Source organism: Mustela lutreola, chromosome 14 (genome assembly GCF_030435805.1).
Source record: "Mustela lutreola isolate mMusLut2 chromosome 14, mMusLut2.pri, whole genome shotgun sequence".
Classification (NCBI taxonomy): Eukaryota; Metazoa; Chordata; class Mammalia; order Carnivora; family Mustelidae; genus Mustela; species Mustela lutreola.
Window position 1 is genome coordinate 71,999,277 of NC_081303.1, and position 20,687 is coordinate 72,019,963.

The following is a 20,687-nucleotide window of genomic DNA, read 5'->3' on the forward strand; positions in this document are numbered from 1 at the left end:
GATGGACCTGGGAGATGCTGAACCGTGGGATCTTTTCCTGAGATATAGTACTTTGAGACGGAGGGAGATTCGTTCTGTGTAAGTTGTGTTGAGGGTGGGCTTCTGGGGCCCACACTAACACCACACATTCGGTGGACGGGGCGCAGAAACTGGAGTCCTGGACAGAGCTGACTGTTTCGATACCACTTTGAGGCAGAACGGTGGAAAAAGTCTTAACTTCTCAGGTCTCATTTTAAGGGTTCCCATGTCATATTTTCATTATAAAAATAAACACACATGGCGTTCTGGAACAGTCTCCAGGCTAGGGAGACAGAGACCTGTTCTATCCATTGTTTATCCATATTTCCCCCAGCACACATCTACTGAGTAACTACCACTGGCCAGGCGCTGTGCAGACTGACAAGGCACAAGGGGCTCCTGCTGCTTCATGCCCCGCAGGACTCAGACGCGCATACAGTGAGGGCAGCGCCGTGTGCCCCGTGCTCCAAGAGGCGTGTGTGCACGGGGCAGTCGCGGTGTGAAGCTGGGTGGGCTCCAGTCTGCGGCGGTTGGTGTGGGTGTTGGGGGAGAATGACCTGAGTCTTTAAGGAGGAGGAGCAGTTAGCAGGCGGATGTGGGAGCGGGGAAAGGGAAGGGCATTCTGGACAGAGGAAAGGGCCCAAACCAAGGCATCGCCAGCACAGTGCTTGTGTGTGTGTGTGTGTGTGTGTGTGTTTAGGGGATTATGAGTATTTGGGCATCGTGCAACATGAGGCTAGGCGTGAGTGGGGAATGACTGTAAAGGCACCTGAAGAGAGGGGTGGGGGTCAGACTCTAGATCGCCATCAGGCTCTTCTCTAGGCTACGGGTTTTCCTTCCAGAAAAACCACCATGGCACCATGGGCTGTGCGGCAGAGGGTGGATGGGGAAAGGGCCAGGTGCAGATGGACAAGCGAGGGGTTATGAAAATATTCCAGGAGCCGGGGGCAGCTGGATCTGAGGGTCCCAGAGAGGCAGAACTCCCAGGGCTCCGGGGCTGCTGTGACCGGGGAACCGACTGAGGGAAGGTGTCGCTGCAGACTCCAGGCTTCGCACGTGGGTGACCCGACGGCCGCTCCTGTCTCCCTCGTGCTCTTTTCTGTCACATCGGTCTCATCCTTTCAATCCACTGTGTGTAGCCGGTTCTATGCCTGGGGTCCGGACCTCTGTTAGGTCTTACCTTGGCGAGGGCCCGAAGTCTCCACCCCACGTGCCCTCTGGGAATGTTCTAGCTCACGGTAGCCTGAGCGATCTCTCTGAAATACTCAGATCGCAGTTCTCCCTGACTTTAAACCCTTCGAGGCCCCTGCATCTCCTGTGGGATTAACATCAAAGGCCCCGAACATGACACGGGAAGGTCTCCCTGATCTGTTCTTCCAGCCACGGGCTGTCACGCTCTGCCGGGACTCCGGGCTTCGCGACCCCCCATTTCTCGTAGTTTCTCACACAGATAGAGGGTTTGGGGCCTCTCTCTATCCTGCTGTCCTCTCTTAGAGCCCTGTTCTGCCCGTTTCCCCAACACGTGTGCGCGCACACACACACACACACACACACACACACGCCCGTGCATGCAAACACTCCCTGACCCAACCCCTTCTTTTGCTCCGGGGAACACCGCTTCCTGCTTTCTACAGCTAATGTCTGTGGCTCCAGCAAACCTCCCCAGACCCTCATCGGGGTTAGTCTGTCCACAATCCCTATTACCATTCACCCTGCGTGAATCTCCCATGTGATTCTGCTCGGTTGTTGTCTCTGACTCTGACTTTGGGGAGGGCGGATGTGGCTTCCTCAGAATCTCTGTGCTCCCGGTGCCCAGCGCATCTCTCGACATGGAGAACATGTTCATGGGTTGGCAGAATAAATAAACTAATAGACGAGGGGTGCATGGCGCTGCCATTAAATGAATCAGTAGATCGTGGAAAGAAGAAGATTTACGGGGAAATGTAAGTTCGGATTTGTACATTTTACTGCTGAAATGCCCATGAGTCACAGAGGGGCGGTTATTTCAAGGTTGCTGAATAAGCCAGGCCAGCCGTCAGGTGGGAAGAGCGGCGCGCTCAGCTCCTAGTGGGTAATCTGTGCTAAGGTGTCTTTTCAGATGATTTAGGGAGAAAATAGAAGATAAGAGAAGCCACGCACACTTGAGGGCAGTGTGTTTGACCACAACCCACAGAGGAAATCAATTTATTTTTTCTTACAACCGAGAACACACATGTCTACACAAAGACCTGTACGTTTAACTAGAACAATGTTTCAGGAAATAATACAGGGTCTTATTAGAAGGAGATGCCTTCTGCCGTTTTCTGTTCTACTGTGCTCTGCCTCCTCCTGTCCTAACCTCGGCTACCATTTCTCGTCTCTTCTATTTAATGATGTGAAATGCTGCGGACATTCTGACTGGGGGTCTGATAACCGCTGCTCTTTGGGATGCTGGGAAGGGGCCAGAGAAGGAGGGGACGAGAGATAGGAGAGGCCAGCGCGCCACGGACAGCAGGGGAGTGAACGTTCTGGAGAGCGAAGTGGGTTTGGTGTGAAATGTTGCAGAAAGTTGACGGGATCCTTGTGAATCTGATGGCGAGGAAGCCATTAGCGACCTGAGCAAGCAGCTCCTCTGTAGAAACAGAGACCCAGGCACGGGGCTGCCGGGGTTTCTCCGCTTTGTCTCATTGATGCCTTGTGATGGGCCCACAAGGCAGGCGCTCTCGCTTCTGTGAGTTCTGAAAGAAATAGGCAAGCTGAGCCCCAGGAAGGTTCCTTGAGGCACTCACTGTCAGGCAGTAAGTGACGGAGCTGGGGTTCAAACCTCGGTCCATCTGGACTTTAAAGTCTGTATTTTTCTGGTCGGACCACAGCAGTTAGTCTATTTTTGTAATATTGGGTAAGTAATTTAATTTCTGTGGGCATGAGTTTACTAATCTATGTAATTACAGATGAGAGGGTTGACAAAAATTATAGACTCCAGAAATATACAAAATAAAGAGCAAATATTCACACACTTAGCATTATCGACTTAATCTTCAGACTAGTTTTTTTTCTTAATTTATAAAAGTAATACGATCAGATGGTAAAAATTCAACTCATGCATAATGTTAAACATGAAACTTAAATTATTTTAAAATCTCTTTCCGTTCTGGGCATTCAGTGGTTCCAAGACGAGGCTACTTGATCCTTTCGATTTTCTCATTTTCAGTGATGACCGAAGACTGAGCATACGGTCCCTTCCCCACACTCCATTCTGCATGGAGTCTCCACAGGTCTGACCCCATAGCAGTGTACCAGGAGCCCTCAAGGAGCCACCAGAAAGCCTGGGACTGGACGCAGCTCTGTGAGTGACCGGCCGACCTGGAGGAAGGCAGTTTGTTTATCTGGACGTGGGTTCCTCTGCTTGACCTCTGGTGACTGAAGGGACAAGGAATCACTGAGCGGAGACCACGGGGCAGGGGCTTACTCACCCTCACCAGGCGCCACGCTCTGTCTGCTTAGCCTGGATCTGCTTGGCCTGCAGACCTACCCTCCACCTGTGGCCGTCACATGTCCTCCTGTCCTGCCCTTGGGCCACCACCCCTCGATTACAAGGGCAGAGGAGAGACTTGTGGGGAGGGTCTCAGACCAGTGTCACAGGATGCCTGGCTCTCAGAGCACACCGTCTGGGGACACCTGCCCGTGGCGGAAGAGGTCGGAGGGTAGAGGTCTGAGTAGCACCAGAGGCTCTGCTCAGCCCACTGCTTCCCAGCTGAGGACTTTGGCAAGCCCCAAACTGTCCTCGGTCGAGGCCTTCCTTTTGTAAAACGAGGATGATGATCATCACTCTTTCCACAATCGAGGAGAGTTCTGATGATAAGATGAGATGAAGAATTTAAAAGAATTAATTAATTAAAAAGACTTTTATCATCACGATGCCCCCTGTTAATGCTGTTTCTTAGACTCTTCGATGGATGAGAGAGGACCGTGGAAATGCAGCGCGCCTTCCTTAGAGAGGAAGAGAATCTGAGCCTGGAGATTAACTGGTTCCTCAAAGTAAAAGCCTGTCCTCTGAGCCCGTGTCCAGTGTGCAGACCGCGTGCTCGCTGGGAGAGCCTCGGGAAGGCCAGTCCCACGGAGGCTAGGACCGGCTCTTGGATGTTCTTGGAGAAGGACAATGGTGCAGGCCTTCCTCTGACTCGTCAGACGGAGGCCTCCTGTGTGAGGGCAGCCTTAGTGCCTGGGAGGGAGATGCTCCTGGTCACGCTTTGTGGAAACTGAGGCCTTGCAGAAGATGGACGCCGTTCTTCTCCGGCTGTTACAGAGTCTCCGTACGAGGTTCTCCTCTTGGCTTCTTCCAGGCTGAATGGGAAGAGGAGCTGAGGTAGCTAAAGGACAAAGAAATCCCTTTTACTCCCAATATTAGGCACAGCCGACGTTCTCGAGTCCCTGGGCCTGTGACCAGAGTCACTGATGCTCCAAGGGTCTGTCTTCTAACTCTCTGGCCTCTGGCCTGGAGTATCTGGCTTAGATAGAGCCTCTGCCCTTTTATGTACCAGGGCCCCCGTGATGTCTGTGAAGACTGGGGAGCCTCATTGCCAGGCGTCCCCACGGTGTCTCAGAGCTGGGGCACCAGCAGGGCCGTCCTCACGGTGTCTCAGAGCTGGGGCACCAGCAGGGCCCAGTTAAGGCCCCAGCTTTAAAGCTGCACGGAGCCCCAGCACAGAGGGAGAGCAGACACAGGTGCCCATCAGAGCAGAAAGCTCACGGGCGTCTGGAGGTGGACAAGGCAAGGGCCGTTCCGGACAGGAATGTGGCCTGTGCGGATGGGGTGGAAGGAACAGGTCCTACGGACGGAAGATTTGGGAAGCAGGAGAGATCTGGACGGAAAGGCGGGGTGGGGTGGGAAGTAAAGCGATCTGGAGCATGGGATCCAGAGGAAAGGAAGAGAGGCCTGATGGCCAAGGAACGGACAAGCCGACGCTTTGGAGCAAGTGGCAGACGCAGAGATCACAGGCCAGGGCGGAGGCGCTGGGAGGTCTGGGAGATCGGACAGCCTTACAGCCAGGGGCACTGGGGGCCGAGACAGGAGCAGTGGCCCGAGTGTGCCCGAGACGAGGAACGCCGCATGTGGACGGTGGTGTTTGGAATAGATGGACCCTAGATGAGAATGGATGGGAGTGGCCAAGAAATTGGGCCTGTCAGAGGATAGAGCTCATGGGGAAGGATTAGGGAATGCTGACGACACGTGGAAATTGAGGAGGGGGAGATGAGAGGGAGGGCATCCAGGTCAGGACGGACCACAGGTGATGCGTCGTCAGGACGGGCCACAGGTGATGCGTCGTCAGGATGGGCCACAGGTGATGCGTCCTCAGGACGGGCCACAGGTGATGCGTCGTCAGGACGGACCACAGGTGATGCGTCTGCTCGGCAGGAGAAGGGCGGATTGAGGGTGTGACAAGGCACAAGAAGAAGACAGAGTGGGGAGCTAGTACTGGACACACACGAGGATGGTGGCCTGGGGTCAGGATTACAGGCATAGAGAGAGCCTGCATTCCAGAGAGGAAAAGTGGGCGTTGAGCTGGAGGGGTAGCACCAGGAATTAACTCACTCACTGGAAAATTGGAGGAAAGCAGAGTCTCCTTCCAAATTCCCAGAAGGATCTGGTGGGATGTGCTAGCCCACTGCCTCTCCTTTCATTTCATGCTGCTGGTTTCCTCGTGCTTCTTGACCACAGAGAATTTGCATCCTTGGAGCACAGGCTCTAGAGTTCTCTGGACAGTTTCCTAGAGGAGGCTGAGAGTGGAGGAACAGGCAGGCAAACAGGAAGATGCCGTCCTCAGACTCCCTTGAGGGTGGACCTCTGTGTAGACTCTGTTGTGACCTTGGCTAGTGCCTGGAGGTGCAGTCCATTGTCAGGACAGATTGGGTCCAGGTCTAACTTCGGGCAGACTTGTGAGTAACCCATTGTGCTGGGCTAGACCTGGGACGTCGGATGTGACGATTTAGGTAGAATTTGCCCTCCTCTCCTCCTTTGGCTTGACTCTAGACCCACTAATAACCTGGATCATCTCACTTCTTCCCTCTTCGAGGATAGGAAAAGGGACCAGGAGAGAATAAACAATCTTCAGCCAGTTCTTCAGCTGAGGAAGGAAGGAAACAAAATGCTTTAGGAACATAAATGCTTCGTCATAATGGGTTAGAAAAAATGCATGAGAAAGAGAGACCTGAGCACCGGGCAAGACCCCATGAGGATGAAAAATCTGGAAAACAATGGAGGGACCTTTGTTTTGGAGGGATGTCCATGCCACCCTTCTCTGAGGGACAGGGAGTTCTGAGCTGCGCATCTGCGAGCTGTGCCGAGTGGGCCTGACTTCACCGAGCTCTTTTTCAGCTTTGCCGAGAGGTGCTCAGCAGGGGAGTGGGCGGGAGGAGCAGAAGAAGGGATGAGACTGGTGGTGGTTGGGGACACAGGAGATGGCCTATCTAAGCCCCTTCTAAATGCCCACAGTGGAGGTGAATGAATCAGGTTTGGGTCACGGCGGGCCCTGGAAGGTGAGACTACCACGGACTGTCCCAGGCTGTGTTGTCCAAATGTCTGGCTCATGGTGCTACTCCATCTAAATTCTTGAGCATTTAAAACTCGGGCTGGTCGGGACAGGCCCCCAGGGAAGCTGTGAGTAAGACCACAGTAGCGTGTAGGATTTAACTGTATTTGTTCCTGGGCCAATGGGAGACATTTTTTTTGGCATTTATCATATGTATCCCAGCAACACTTTATGAATGAAATAATGTATGAGCATCACCAGTTTGTCTGTGGGGTCAAAGAGTGGTATTCAGCAAGAGCATGAGTCATGCTTGAGTCACAGATCTTCAGAGAATTAAATCAGCACGAAAAATTTTTGGAAGGGGAATCGGCTCGGTTTGCATAAGCCCAAATGGCACACCTAGTTTCAAAGAAGAAAAAGATGTGTTGTCTTCAGTCATTTGGAAGGGCTTACCCTCCATCCTGCCTCGTTAAAGCTGCCACTTTCTTTGATTATTTCCCTCCTTATTTTTAAATTAAAAACCAAGTTTAGAGACATTATTCACACTTATCAAGAAGCTGTCGCTGATTCGTGGATGATGAAGTGAAGACCTCTCTCCCTCGGGGAGTCTGGAGGATTTTTGTTGATATAGATGATGAGTCTAAGGGGTCCTGAAAGGGGTTTTGTGCCAGAATGGGGAGATTGCTGTGGGGGTGAGAGAAAGAGAAAGAGAAAGGAAGGTTACTCAGGAAGGAGGTGACTCAGGCAGCAGAGCTGCACTTGTAACTCGTGGGGCAAGAAGAGGATGACTCCTGCATCGAGAAGGCTTGGCTCATCTGTGTCCATAGTGTCCAGTATTGGCCCTACTTTGTAATGGGGAAGTGGTGGGCTGAGAAGGTAATTTTCACAGGGTTCGAGGCCAGTGGGTTACAGCTGGCTATTTCAGCTGGATCTTTCTGCTTTGAGAGTTGGGGTCTTTGTGGACACTTGGAAACTTGACGCCTTATTTGGTGGGCAGTAAGATTGGTTTTCTTCTCTCCCATACGCCCTTCAGTGTAGTCCCTACATGGGGATCTGCTCACAGTGTCCTGGAGGTTGGGACCGTGTCCTTATTTTCCCTTTCCAGCGCCAAGGTGGAGCATGGCAAGCCGTGAGTGAGGCTCTTGGAACCCGCTGGGGACCTGGTCTCTTCATTCAGGGTGTGGAGGACACGTGAGCTCCTCAGACGCAATGAAGTTTTGGGCAAGGCTCAGGACAGATGGATGTCTTGCATGGAAGACAACATCTTTATGAAGAGCAGGGGGTGTGTCTACATCTAAGAGCACTTTGACTGAGCCTGGTGGGACATGTCCTGAGAACCTGTTTGGCAGCCATGTGGCTCTTGGCTGGTATGTGGGCTTTATAGGCACTTGGACCTCCTGACTCGTCTCTCGACTGACATCTTGTTCCTAGTTGCCCCCAAGTAATGCAATATCTGGTCGGTGTAAGTCTCCGTGCTTCAGGCTCTTGGAGGGGTTTGGGGTACATGGATTTAGAATGGCCTGTTCTGGGCTCTTTTGCTCTATGTTTAGTATAGATACAACATCAGTTTCCCTATTCTGAGCTCCTGGCCCTGGGTCTCAGGGGGAAGACATGCTTGGTTGGGGTGGCTGCTTTCCCTTGGGCGTTGGTCATCTCCTTGACCCCCTGACCTGACTGAAGCATCTTGGTCTTGTTCTTGCCCAGATCTCATTCAGAATGGGCAGGGAAGCGTGAGTCTCAGAGTTCTAAGGGCCCGTCAAGACCTTCCAGTCTAACCACGTTGTGTTGCTACGTTCTTCTTCCCGTGGCCATCAGCCAGTCTCACAGGTTAGAAGGTTGGGTCTTGAGTTGAGATTGGGGTCAGCTGGCGGTGTCCCGGGTGGTGGGCCAAGGAAGCTCTTACTGGGAGGGGAGTGCAGGGAGCCCGAGTCAGTTCTCCGCTTTTATTGTAACCTTGTGAGTGGGAGTGAGCTGAGGAACACTGAATCTGTCTTTAAATCAATGCATTGTCATTGGGAGCATAAAGGGCAGTTGTCCCCTGGTGCATCTGGCAATCAAACAGGAGAGAGAGGGCTGAAGGTGGGGCAGGCAGGACTTGGATTAGACATTCCTGAGAAGCAGGACGGTGAAAACCGCAACCAGCAGGGATTAGGGATTGCATCTTCTCAAGGAGGCTTTTAAAAAGAGGAGCTGTCTTCTTGGACCTGGGCTGGGTGTGGAGGTCTTTATATATGGTTGCGGAGGGCTGGCCCATTTGATTCTCCTGGGATGCCTCTGTGAAACCCAGCAGCTGAGAGAGCCTGCTCTTTAGATTAGGCAGTCCTGGGGAGAAAGGATGGCAGCCTTGGAGCTAGGGACGGCGGGGGAAGGGAGCAGGTAGGTGTTCCGGGAGGGCTGTGTGTGGACCACCTGCATTTCATTAGGGAGCGCCGGTCTTCCCTCCTCCCTGTGTTCTCTCTCTCTCTCTCTCTCTCTCTCTCTCTCTCACACACACACACACACACACTCACACACTCACACACCACAAACACTCACCACTCTCCTGTCTCCTCCCCATCCATCATCCCAGTGAAGATGCTGAAGGCACATCACATCGGACTCTGGGTCTCTCTTCCTGGGCTTGACAGATGCAGCTCTTACAGCGGAGAGCTGGACCTGCCTCCGGGAGCCCAGCTTCCCTGCCGGGCCGCCACCGCCATTCACATGGCTTCTTTATGGGAGCAGCTCCTTTGTCTCCGGGAAGGAGGGCTTTCCTGAATCCCCCAGCTTTGCCCGGCCCCTATCTGAGTGTAGCGGGATTGGGATGAAACCACAATGAGGGAGAGGGGTGCGGAGGTAGAGCAGCTCCGCTTGCTCCCTGAGCTGGGTCGGCTCTGCTTGATTAGCATGAGAATAGAGAGACTTTCCTGCATCCTCCCTCAGGGATGGAGAGGAAGGAGCAAAGGCTCCAGCTCCATCCTACCCCATCAGAGCTCCTGGGACTGAAAATGACTACCGCCCCATTCCTCCGATCCCCGAGGACCCAGAACCCACAGTGTTGAGAAAAGCTCTGACGGAGCCGGCGGGTGGATCTCCACTCCAGATTTTCCAGCTGTCCCTGCCCCCCCACCGCGCGGAGCAGGATGCCGAGATGGCTGGTGATGCAGAAGGTATGTGCTTTTTCAGTTCTGGTGCTGATGCTGTGTGTGTGGTGAGGTCTCTGTGGCGCAATGGACGAGCGCGCTGGACTTCTAATCCAGAGGTTCCGGGTTCGAGTCCCGGCAGAGATGGTCACCTGGCAGGTGCCTCTTTTATTTTGTGTGTTGTCATGCCAGGTTGATAACTGTATTTATCTGTCCCCGGAGGTTCTGGGGAAGAGAAAGGAAACCCCTTTCCCCAGAAATCCTGGACCTCCCCTCCTTTTCCCTTCCCTCCCCCTTCATTCTTTCTCTGTTCCTCTTTTATGGATTTTCATTGTCTAGCGAAGGCTCAGATGTCGACAGCCAGACTGACACAGCCTTTGATTCCTGTGCTTCTTAGGAGGATCACCGGCACACAGGGACCGAGGTGCCAGACCACGGGTTCTGGGACCACGGTGGTTCCCTCCTTCTCCTCTGAGAACACAAAAAGGCAGATGGACCCACATGCCTATGAGGAAATGTCTAGCTGTCCTCTAAGGTAAGGGCCGCCTTGACCGGGGTCGGTCAGGAGATGGATGGGGTCATGCAGAGGACAATTTATTCACCATCTTTGTCACTCCTAGGGCTTTTTGTGCGAATGCTCATCACTCAGTTTTTCATCGACAAGGTGAGAGGTACTCATTGCTCTTTGTCTCGGTGGGATAAGCTGCCCAGCAGCACAGGAATGATCAGTGCTGACAAACTTGTCCCAGGAAACTCAAAGGTCTCATGCTCCTGCAAAAAGTTGGTAGCTTTGCCTGTTTACAAGCTTGGATGGTGGCGGTGGTCGGGTTCTTTCCATAATTCTGTTTCCATCACGACATCTCACCCCTCTCTCGCTCGGCATTCACTTCTGCTCTCCCTCCTTGCCCTGTCTAATGGCCACATTCAGCAAGATCGGGAGCTTGGGTTTCTATTCTGGGCTGGGCTGGCTCTCACTCTCCCTTGCATATCGTGGCCTCCAGCCTATTAGCTAGAGGGAGCTGCCCATGCCAGGAAGTGGCCTCCACCCCAGGTGAACCCAGGAAACCTGAGACACACACCTCTCCTCCCTTTGCTGGGGAGTCAGTATCTCTCCCATGTGCGGCTGTGCACGGGCATCCAGCGGACACAGGCTTGCCCTCAGGCTCTAGGAAGCTGGCGTGGGGATCGGGGGCCAATCCACACAGGGTTCCACCAAACCCTGCCAAGAGGCGGGAACTGACAGGGGAGAGCACTTGGGTGGGAGAGGGATGTTCCTGCCTTTAGGACACCTGACCTTTGTACCAAACTGAAACACCTGAGCTTCTCTTGAAGAACTCCGGTGCTTTAAAGGGACCTAAAATTCTTGCCGTTAAGAGCCCATAAAAATTTCCCTTTCTGAGCTCTTTGGGCAGAATATCAATTCAGATATCAACTCTCTCCCACCAGCCTCGTGGATGTGCCCTTTGGAGGATACGCGTGTGGACCAGAAATTTCCAGGCAGACCCTTCCATAGTCTTTCTTTTATTGTTAGCTCTGCCTATGCTAGGTGTTTTTTTGCTCTAAGCTCTGGCCTGAGAGGGAAAATCGGTGTTTGTGGGGTGGGCTGGGGTGGTGTGAGGGCGTTTGGCAAAGCAGCCGGTCACCTTCTTCAGCCATGGCCAGCGTACTACCTCCTTCTGGTTCCTCTTTGTCATTCTGTTGGAACAGGGCTGCTCGCAGTGAGAGGTAGAGGTCGTTCAAGGTCAGGACAAGGGTACGATTTTATTGTGGCCTGTTCCAAGGTTTGCTCAATTCTAGAAGCTTTCGAGGAATAAAGGCTCCACATGACATTGTGGGGGTGGGAGGTTGGGGAAGCAGGGAGGGGCTGTGTGTCCCTGCGGGCACTGCACTCCGATTTGTCGACACGTCTGATGAGGGTACAATATGGCCAGCTCCTGGGAGTGGCTCTCCGCCAGCGAGGACTGAAGCCCACAGACCACCCCAAACCTGCTTTCAGCCAGTCATTTCCACTGGGGACCTTGGAATTCGAAGACCTTGGGTTAAGAAAACCTCTCTGAACTTGAGCCCTGGGCTGCCCAGGAGAGAGGGTGGACTGATCTTTCCAGCTGGTGGAGTCCTTCAGAGAGGAGACGCTCCCTCTGTGTCTTAGCTGGGAGCTGGGTCTCAGCCAGGCAGGTTGAGGTCCCCGCTAGTTCTGTCACTCAAGGGGAACTAGAAGTTCCCACGTACTCACACACCAGCCAGTTTCTGAGAGTGGTGTCCTGGGGACTTGTAGAAGGATATCATAAGCCCTGGGGGCAAGATTTCTCACACTGGTAAAAATTTCTTTATATGAGATAATAGCTTCCTTCTTAATACATGAGCGGTAACTTCTGATTTATGAAGATCATAATTTCTGTATTGTCATGTTACTCAGAATGCAGAATAGAAGTCGGTGGTTTTTTTCTATAAAGTCACTTCAGTGGAGGAGTCAAATGCTTCAGCGTGCTAGAGCTGGTCATTAATTCCCAGGTATGCGGGCAAGATGTGCCTTATTTATTATTGTTTTCTCGGTGTCTGAAATATGGTAGGCATTTGATGGATATATTTAGAGAATTAATGCTGACTTAGATTGGCTATAAATTATGTAGAAGGGAGAGAAAGAAATGTAGCTTCTAGGAACCAGGAACACAGGCAGTATCTTCATGCAGGAATTCATTCACTTTACAAATATTCCTCGGGCTCCTGCTTCCTGCCACCTGCCATGTCCATCCCGGGGTCCACAACACCATCGCCCACTTCCTGCAGTGGGTGCATGTTCCTGTGGCTGAAATGAAGGACAGATGGGCAGATACCATCCTGGTAGCATCCTAGGTAGAGGTACCTGCGGGAGGAACTTAATTGAAGAGAAGAGGTAGACCGATAGGCCTGGCAATCACGGAGGACTGTCTCAGGAGGAGATATTTGGGTGAAGAATGAGTGAAACCAGAGGGAGCAATCCGACCCGGAAGGGGGGCACCAGCTAGATGGCTTTGGAGGATAGCACCAAGGTCCGCAGAGGAAGGCATGGGGAGACCAGGTCAGACATTAATCTGGGGCGTGTCACACAGGTGATACTGTTGGCCTGTCACACCCAACTTGGCCTTCTAAAGTCAGGCCAGATTTGCTTGCTTCTTCTTTCCTTTCCAGCAGTGACATTCCTAGGTCATGTAAGCTTCCTGTGCACAAAATTAAATCAACATAATATCCTCATTGTAATATAAGACAAAAGTAAAAGGAAATAAGTTTGTAATAATTGACCTGTATGCATACCTGCAGTCATGGACCTAAAGAATCTCCTTCAGTGCCGGGCTGGGGCTGTGTGAGGGCAGGACAGAGCAGGCGTGCCTCCCGCCTGACTTAAAGACCCCATGGGATACTGTTGTCCCTTTCCAGACTGGAGCTCGCTGTCAATAAATTCGTGATCCAAACAAAATTCAATCTTCTGGCAAAGATTGCAGCGTTTTGCATTCATGGATATTTTAGGACATTTTCAACCATGCAGAAAGCTCTCTGTATTTATATGTAAAAACAAGTGAGATTCGAGGCCCAGATACCAACAGCTCGCTTTTCAATAGGTCATTCAAAGGAAGTACATGCAGGAGGCAAGCCTGAATCATGTGAGATGCACCTGCCCCTTGCGGGAGACGCGCCAGGCCCAGGGACCCTTCTTCTCTACAGCGAGTCGCGGTGCCCAGTCTTCACCAAATCAGAAATTACACCAGATTTTCAAAATGCTTTCCTGGGGCAATTTGAGACCCACCAGCCAGCTCTGACTTAAGGCTTGTGGGTCGGGCGTTCCTTCATGCTCATGGAAACCGTCGGCAGGTCTGAGCAGAGGAGCGATGGCTTCTCATTCACATGGTCCGAGGCTGATTTGGGCTGTGGGTGAAGAAGAGCATGGCCGGGGACGGGGCATTTCGCAGGTGGAAGCAGAGAGATGCGGCACGGCGTTCCCCAAGTGGTGTGATGGTACCACCAGCCGCGGAGGCTTTGTAACAATATCCGCCCAGAAAAGTGATTTATCATCTCGGCAGAGCGGAGCTGGCATGGATCACTTACGTTTTGTCTGCGAACTAATTACTTTTATTTATTGCCATTACAATGGTTGTCACCTACGAGCAAAAATGTGCGTTTTGTCTGTGTTTAAAAGCCATAGCAAATGGAACTGACTCCCCCAGACAGGATTTCAGTGTCTAAGTCCTCAGTAATTTCTATAAATTATAATGGAACCGGATGTCTGTAAACTTCGCCGTGTCCTCCCTGGGAGCTGGATCTGTCTGCTTCTGGGATGGGGACGCTGTTTCCCGAGCACCCCGAGGAGGGGTCCTTGATAGAGCAGTGGTGGGACATGGGACGTGCATATGATAGATGACCCTGGGAGCAGGTGCTTGGGGAGGAAGTGGCGGTTGGGGGACAGAGGACCCGGGACTCAGTCTGAGGTCTTGCTGTTTGCTGGCTGTATGACCCAGAGGTTCACGAGGCCACTTGAGCCTGGTTTCCTCAACTAGAGATGAGCCAAATCATTCCCAGAATTAAATAAAGTAAAATGTCAAACTGTCTGGATTGTAAGATACCCAGTAGGGGAAAGAACACAAACCAGCTTCCTTTGTTTGTGGACAGTGTTCCAGCCATCAGGCTGGTTTCCTGGAGACCGTGGTAAGGATGTGGGGGACTTGGCCATGGGCCACATGTCATTGTCCCTTGGAAATGCCTGGTTGTCATGCAGTGTGGGGGGAGTAGACAGGCACGGAGTTACCTTTCCAGGGCACGTCCTCTCCCTGCGGTTGCTGTGGGGATCCCACCTTTCTCTCCGGGGCTGACCCTGGAGACTGTGCAGGGATGGGGAACAAGCCTCGGCAGGCCTGTGGAGAGGCCCCTGGGAAGCCTCTTTGGTGAGGAGCATAGGGCTTTAAAGCCGGGGATAAGGCCAGTCCATCCCCATGGTGTGCGGAGAGGAGCCCAGAGAGTGGCTCCTGGCTCCTGGCTCCTGCCCAGGGCCCTTCCTGGGAGCGTTTCCTGCCACAGACCCTCCTCCATCCCAAGTCTGGGACGAGCGTCCCCCGGGAATCACTAACAGCCCCTCATAGTCTCTTCTTGCTTCTGCTACATCTACAGACCACTTTGGGGGGGAGAAATGGCAGCATTCAGAATAGCAGACAATTCTGTACCGATTCTATTTATTTTGAAGGAATCCCAAACTTTTTTTCTTTTTTAATGATGCACAAACTTCTAACAATGTTTGTTAAAATCTGTATACGCAAGCCTGCTCCTGACAGCAGAGGAGAGGATTGCTGACCCCCAGATGTCAGGAGCAAAGGCAAAGTGACTTTTGCCAAGCACAGCATTTTCTTGAAGGCTTACATTCCTTTATGCTACATTCTAGTACAAATTTGGGGTTCTATTTCCTTATAGCTGCACTTTTTTAAGTACAGAAATAATTAGCTGGCCTTAAATCTGATGATAAGCCTGGTACGTGGTGTGCTGCACATACGGCTGCCTGGCTTAGCCGAGTGACAAAGAAAAGAAATACATTCCTATGAAAAATAAGCCTGCGACCCCTGAGCATCCACTCAGAGCTGAAGGGGTAGATACTCTGGAGACAGGGTAAGGGGCTAGAAACCTGGCCGGGAATGCACATGAATTCATTACTCATTCAGCAAACATTTATTTAGTGCCTACTACGTGCCAAGCATTGAACTAGGTCCTGGGACACACTGATGAGCAGATGACACAGATGATCACAATAAAATTGGGGCTGTGAGTGAAGGGGCCATCCATGGGGCAGGCAGGCCCGAGGCCGGCGCGCTGAGCTCTTCAGGGAGGCTGGGAGCTTCTTCCAGGCAGCGGCTCTGGAGCTGAGTCTGAACAACCACTGGGAAATGGCAAGGCCGAGAGCGAAGAAAGGATCTTCCTAGACCGAGGAACAGGGAACTCAAGGTGTCCCGGTGGCAGAGAGGGCAGAGGATGGGAGGCAAGGGTGGTCGCACCGGGGAGAGGGAGGCAGAAGGTGGCAGGGAGCAGAGTCAGAGAGGGACTCAGGGGGCTGACCCCACAGGGCTGCGTAGGAACTGTAGCGCGTTTTGTCCTTTTCTGAGAAACGAAAGGAAGTCACTGGAGAGTTTAAGCCAAAGACTGCGTGGTTAGATTTGCATTTTAGGAAGATGATCCCTCTGCAGCTCAGAGAACAGTGTAGAAGGGTAGAAGGTGCCCGGGTAGATGCTGGAGCGGAGTGGCCACGAGTGGGGCGTGGCACGGCTCGGGAAAGGTGGCGGTGGCGGCTGTGGGGGTGGCGGTGGGGATAAAGTGGAGAAGCAGGTTCGAGGGAAGTGTGGGAGCTGAAATATGCAGGACTTGGTGACAGAATGGAAATGGTAGAAAGAGGAAGGACTTGCCCAGGACGGCTCCACGATTTCTGGCTCGTGTCCCACTGACCAAGATAAGGACCACTGTGAGAAGAGCAGGGACAGGGCAGAAAACGGTGAGCCTAGCTTTGGGCTTCCCATTTTCAGGTGCTTTGGAGATTTCCAAGAGATGTAGGGTGTGTGTGAGGTTGGGAGCTGGGCCTGGGGTGGTGATCTGATCTGGGGAGTCCTCTGCGTGTGGGGACAGATGTTTGCGTGAGGTTACCTGGCGGAAAGTGCGGAGTGAGAGGGATCAGGGAGGTCAGACAACTCCAACACGGAGGAGAGAGAGAGAAGTCACGCAAGAGGGGTAGGTTGGGGACCAGAACCGCCCCACTCCCAAAGCCCAGGGAGTGTTCACGGCAGGCCGTGGTGGGTGCCACATGTTCCTGGCATGTCCAGAATGGTCATAGCCCGAGCCACCGTTAGGTTAAGTGGCATGGAGGTTGGTGGTGGGCGCCGTCTGGGCATCTGCGGAGCGTCAGAGCAAGGAACTGGAGGGGGAGAAGGCAGCCGGGAGGGAGGCAGGTTGAAGCAATTCTCAGAAGTTTGGCTGAGAAGCTGGTGAGCCGGAAGGCAAAGGCGGGGGGGAGGGGGGGCACCAAACAAGAAGAAAGGCCTTTCTTGTTTTCTTACCGTTAAACGTCCAATTATGGACACTTTCACACATAAATACACCAGGTGGGATGGTGTGGGGAACCCTCCCAGAGCCCTGGCTCCGTCTGGACGGTGATGGGCTCGTGGCCACCCCATTGAGTTTGTGTCCCCGGGGAAGGAGGTCATCGCGAAGGGGAGTCAGAACATTCCCGAGAGATGGAGAGAGAGAGAAGCGAGGCCGGGGGATAGCCAGGGTCTGGGAGGGTGTGAGAAGGTGGAGGGGAGGAGACCGCCGGCCTGCCGAGGCTTTGGGGGAAGCGGGCGGACACTCCTTTCTCGCTGCGGTGCGGACAGCGTGCAGTGCAGGTGTGCGCGGGGCCGGCTTGCACGCCGGACGTCCGGAGAGGAGAGAGGAGAGACGGCGGCTTCTCCCGTCCTCCGAGGCCGCCGCCGCCTCCCTTTCAGTTAGGCTCCGAGCAGGTGGAAGCAGGAGGCGCGGGGCGTTCGAACGGAGCGCGGGACGCGGGCTTAGTCGGTGCGGAGACCCGGGGACCCTTTTCCGGACGGTCACAAGGCCCGTTTGCGGGAGCTGGACTGGCCAGGAGGAACAGGCTCCGGTGGCACACATAGGGCGTGCGTGCGCCGCGGCCCGCCCAGTGTTTGCTCTCCGGGCGGGGCGCGGCTGCTCTGCTCCCTGGCAGAGGAGCGTCTGCGTGTGTGCGCGCGTGTGTCAGTGCGTGCGTGTCTGTGTGTGCGCGCGTGTGTCTGTGCGTGCGTGTCTGTGTGTGCGCGCGTGTCTGTGCGTGCGTGTCTGTGCGTGCGCGCGTGTGTCTGTGCGTGTGTGTGCGCGCGTGTGTGCGTGCGTGTGTCTGTGCGCGCGTGTGTCTGTGCGTGTGCGCGCGTGTGTGCATGTGCATGCGCGCGTGTGTGCGCGCGTGTCTGTCCGTGCGCGCGCGCGTGTGTCGCGGAGGACACGGCTCCCGCAGCCCCGAGAGTGCGGGCCGCGGCGCAGATCCCACGGCGGAGGCGATCCCGGTTCTGCGCGCGCAGTGGGACTGGGGCGGCGCGACCCGGGTCTCCACTGATGGTTGCGCGGCGCCACCTGCCGGACCGCCCGTGCCACGGCGCCGGCCGCGCGACCCGACGACGCTTCCTCCGGGCAAAGGCCCCTTCTGGCCGGCGGCTTCCCCCGCTCGCCCGCGCCGTGAGGCCCCCTTGCTCGGCTGCGCGTTCGGGCGGGGACACGGCCGCGCGCTCTTCCCTGACTCGGTCCTGACTGGTGTCGGCCAGAGCCCGCGTCGCCCCGTCCGCGCATCCGCCCGCCCCGCGGCGCCCGCCGGGAGGAGCAGGTCGCGTCCGACTCACCCGCAGCCGCAGGAGCGGGCGCGGCCGTCGGGACCGCGGGGAGGCGCGGTTGCTATGGAAACCGGCTGGTCCCGGCCGGGCAGGCGGGTCTCAGCAGCGGTCAGTCCCGACGCGGTCCCCGGCTCCGCCCAGCTCCATCACGGGGTCCCTCCGGGTTTCCAGGGCGACCCTTTAGGACCCTGTGCTCTGCCACGAGTGACCTTTTCATAGTCCGACGGGCCCAGAGCAGCGTGTCCGTCAAAGAGTTTTCTCTGCGAGATGTCCAGGTCACACGACACTGCCCTCGGGGTCCAGGTTTGCGTCCAGGAACCCCGTCCCCGTCCTCCGATTCCCTCGCGCTGCGGGAGGGCGCGGCCAGTCACCCCGAGGGCGTCCTCTCCTTCAGTCCGGTCACTGACTCTTAATTACGGTCATTTCACCCATACAGACTCAGCCGTGATTCACGGGGGTTCGGACCAGCGCCCGACGGCGGGACGGAGACGTCCCCGAGGAGCAAGTCTCCGTTCGCTGCCCCGGCGGCCTCCTGCGGGGCGACTCCGTGTCAGGGTGGGAAGCCCGTGGGGGCTCAGCGAGCGGGACCGGCTCCACGCGTCTTGGCGGGACTTTCTATACAGTGTGGGAGACACTGATGAGCTCATCCCAGAGGACTCCCGGTGAGGTCCCTGGCGGGGCAAGTCTGGAGAACGTGGCGCAGTGCCTGGGAGCTAGAGTTATGGAGGGCTTCCTGGAAGAAGGGGTGTTGACCATGACGGAAGAGGAGAACAGAATGATGCCAGGAGGGCTGTGGGGCAGAAGCCTAATGGTGAGAGCCAGATCATGGACAAGCTGAGAAGCTTTTTCAAGGTGTTTGGACTTTTTTTTTTTTTTTAACAATAAGTCTAGCCAGTATCCATCCCCAGTTATATTTTTTTATTTTTTAAATGATTATTTATTTACTTATTTGACAGACAGAGATCACAAGCAGGCAGAGAGGCAGGCAGAGAGAGAGGGGGAAGCAGGCTCCCTGCTGAGCAGAGAGCGGGATGTGGGGCTCGATCCCCCAACCCTGGGATCATAACCTGAGTTGAAGGAAGAGGCTTTAACCCCTGAACCACCCAGGTGCCCCAGTTTTTTTTTTTTTTTCTTGTGATGAGGATTTTTAAGAAGTTTTTAAAAACTTCTTTTTTGAAACTGCCACTCATTTAGCAACTTTTAAATATACGGTGCCATATTATTGACTATACTCAACACACTGTGTATTACACCCCCAGGACTTACTTATTTTATAACTGGAAATTTGTCACCTTTTGACCACCTTTACTCATGTCGCCCACCCTGGCCAGTACCCCTGGACTTTATTCCAAGACTTTATTTTAGGAGCAAATACCAGGTAGATTCTCAGTGTATGTATGTGTAAGCGAGGTGCTGCTCACACTCAGATCTCTATGTTGGGAAGGTTCTTATATGTTAGAAAGGTTATTCTTGCTGAAGTTTGGAGCAGGACTGAGGGGGAAACAGGCTGGACGTGGGTACAAACGTATGCGTGATGGGGCCTCGTCTTCTGCTAGGGCAGGGGAGCCGGAGACAAGTGAATGGATCGGAGAGAGGTTGCAGAGGTGCGACTTGTTGGAAATTGGTTGTCGAGGTATGGGAAGGAGAAGAGCTTAGCTTTCTGTCTTGAGCAGAGGGAAGAATGGAGGTTTCATTTACCAAGACAGGGAGTACGGAATGAGAAGTAGACTCACCAAATGGCCGGGGGATGAGTGTTTCCCCTTTGCACGTGCCGAGTTTGAGACATCAACGTGTGGAGGCAGATATGTCAGGGAGCGTCTGGAGGAAGGAGCCCGGTGCCCTGGAGAGAAATCTGGGCCAGAGATATAAGTTAGGAGTCACCGTCCTCTAGGGAGTGAATTGATGTTTTGGCTGTGGTCAGCAGCTCCCAGAAGGCAGAGTGAGCAAGGAAGAGCAGCCAGGAAGGAGCCCCGAGGCCCCGCCGTCTGACGAATTGTTAGAGGAGAAGGAAGCCAGCAAATCAGACAGTCAGAAGGGGAGAGAACCAGGAGGGCCGGCGTGGAGCCAATTGGGAGAAGCTTCTGGAAAGGGTGCAGATGACAGAGCGTACACATTCCTGAGAGGGGCCGATGCTTTCTCTGGGATTTAGTAGTGTGGCCTTGTCAGGTGGGGTCCTGGTGGAGTGACGGTGGGCTTCTGGGAGTTCACAGTGCGTGGAGGGGAGGAAGTGGAGACAGCGAGTTGATTAAGTTCATCTCCCCCTTTGGAATGGGAGGCAAGGGGCAGGGGTGATGAGGGAGGGATGTTCTGTTTTTGGAAATGCGGTAACTGAGAGTGTGTCACTACTCATGGAAGTTATCACATACAGAACGGAAGGCCAAGGGATCCAGCGGGGGTCGTCCGTAGGGAGTGCAGTCCCTGAGGAGGCAGCCAGAGTTAATCAAACCGCTGTCGTGCCCATCTGGATGCAGGAGTCGTTCCGAGAGCATTGTCCCTTTTATACAGACCCTCTCAGAGAGGTGCTGCTGTTAGGACCCCAGTTTTTGAGTTGGGGAAACTGAGGCACAGTTGGATACTGGGAGGAGCCAAGGCCTCGAGGGAAGCGGTAGAGCTGGGACTCATCCCCAGGCATCTGTCTTGAGACTCGAGACACTAACCCTGAG

General features: G+C 54.1%; 1 long non-coding RNA gene and 1 other non-coding gene across 2 annotated transcripts in view; both read left to right on the plus strand.

The window, feature by feature from the left end:
- The first annotated feature begins 9,586 nt into the window (after positions 1-9,586).
- The window catches only part of LOC131815041 (uncharacterized), a 28,604-nt gene continuing 17,503 nt past the window's right edge, over positions 9,587-20,687 (plus strand). The window contains exons 1-2 of the long non-coding RNA XR_009347542.1: positions 9,587-9,676; positions 10,047-10,184. This is a non-coding gene — a long non-coding RNA (uncharacterized LOC131815041). The remainder of the gene's footprint in view (positions 9,677-10,046; positions 10,185-20,687) is intronic.
- Positions 9,723-9,796, plus strand: TRNAR-UCU (transfer RNA arginine (anticodon UCU)). The gene has a single exon. It is a non-coding gene; the product is annotated as a tRNA-Arg (tRNA).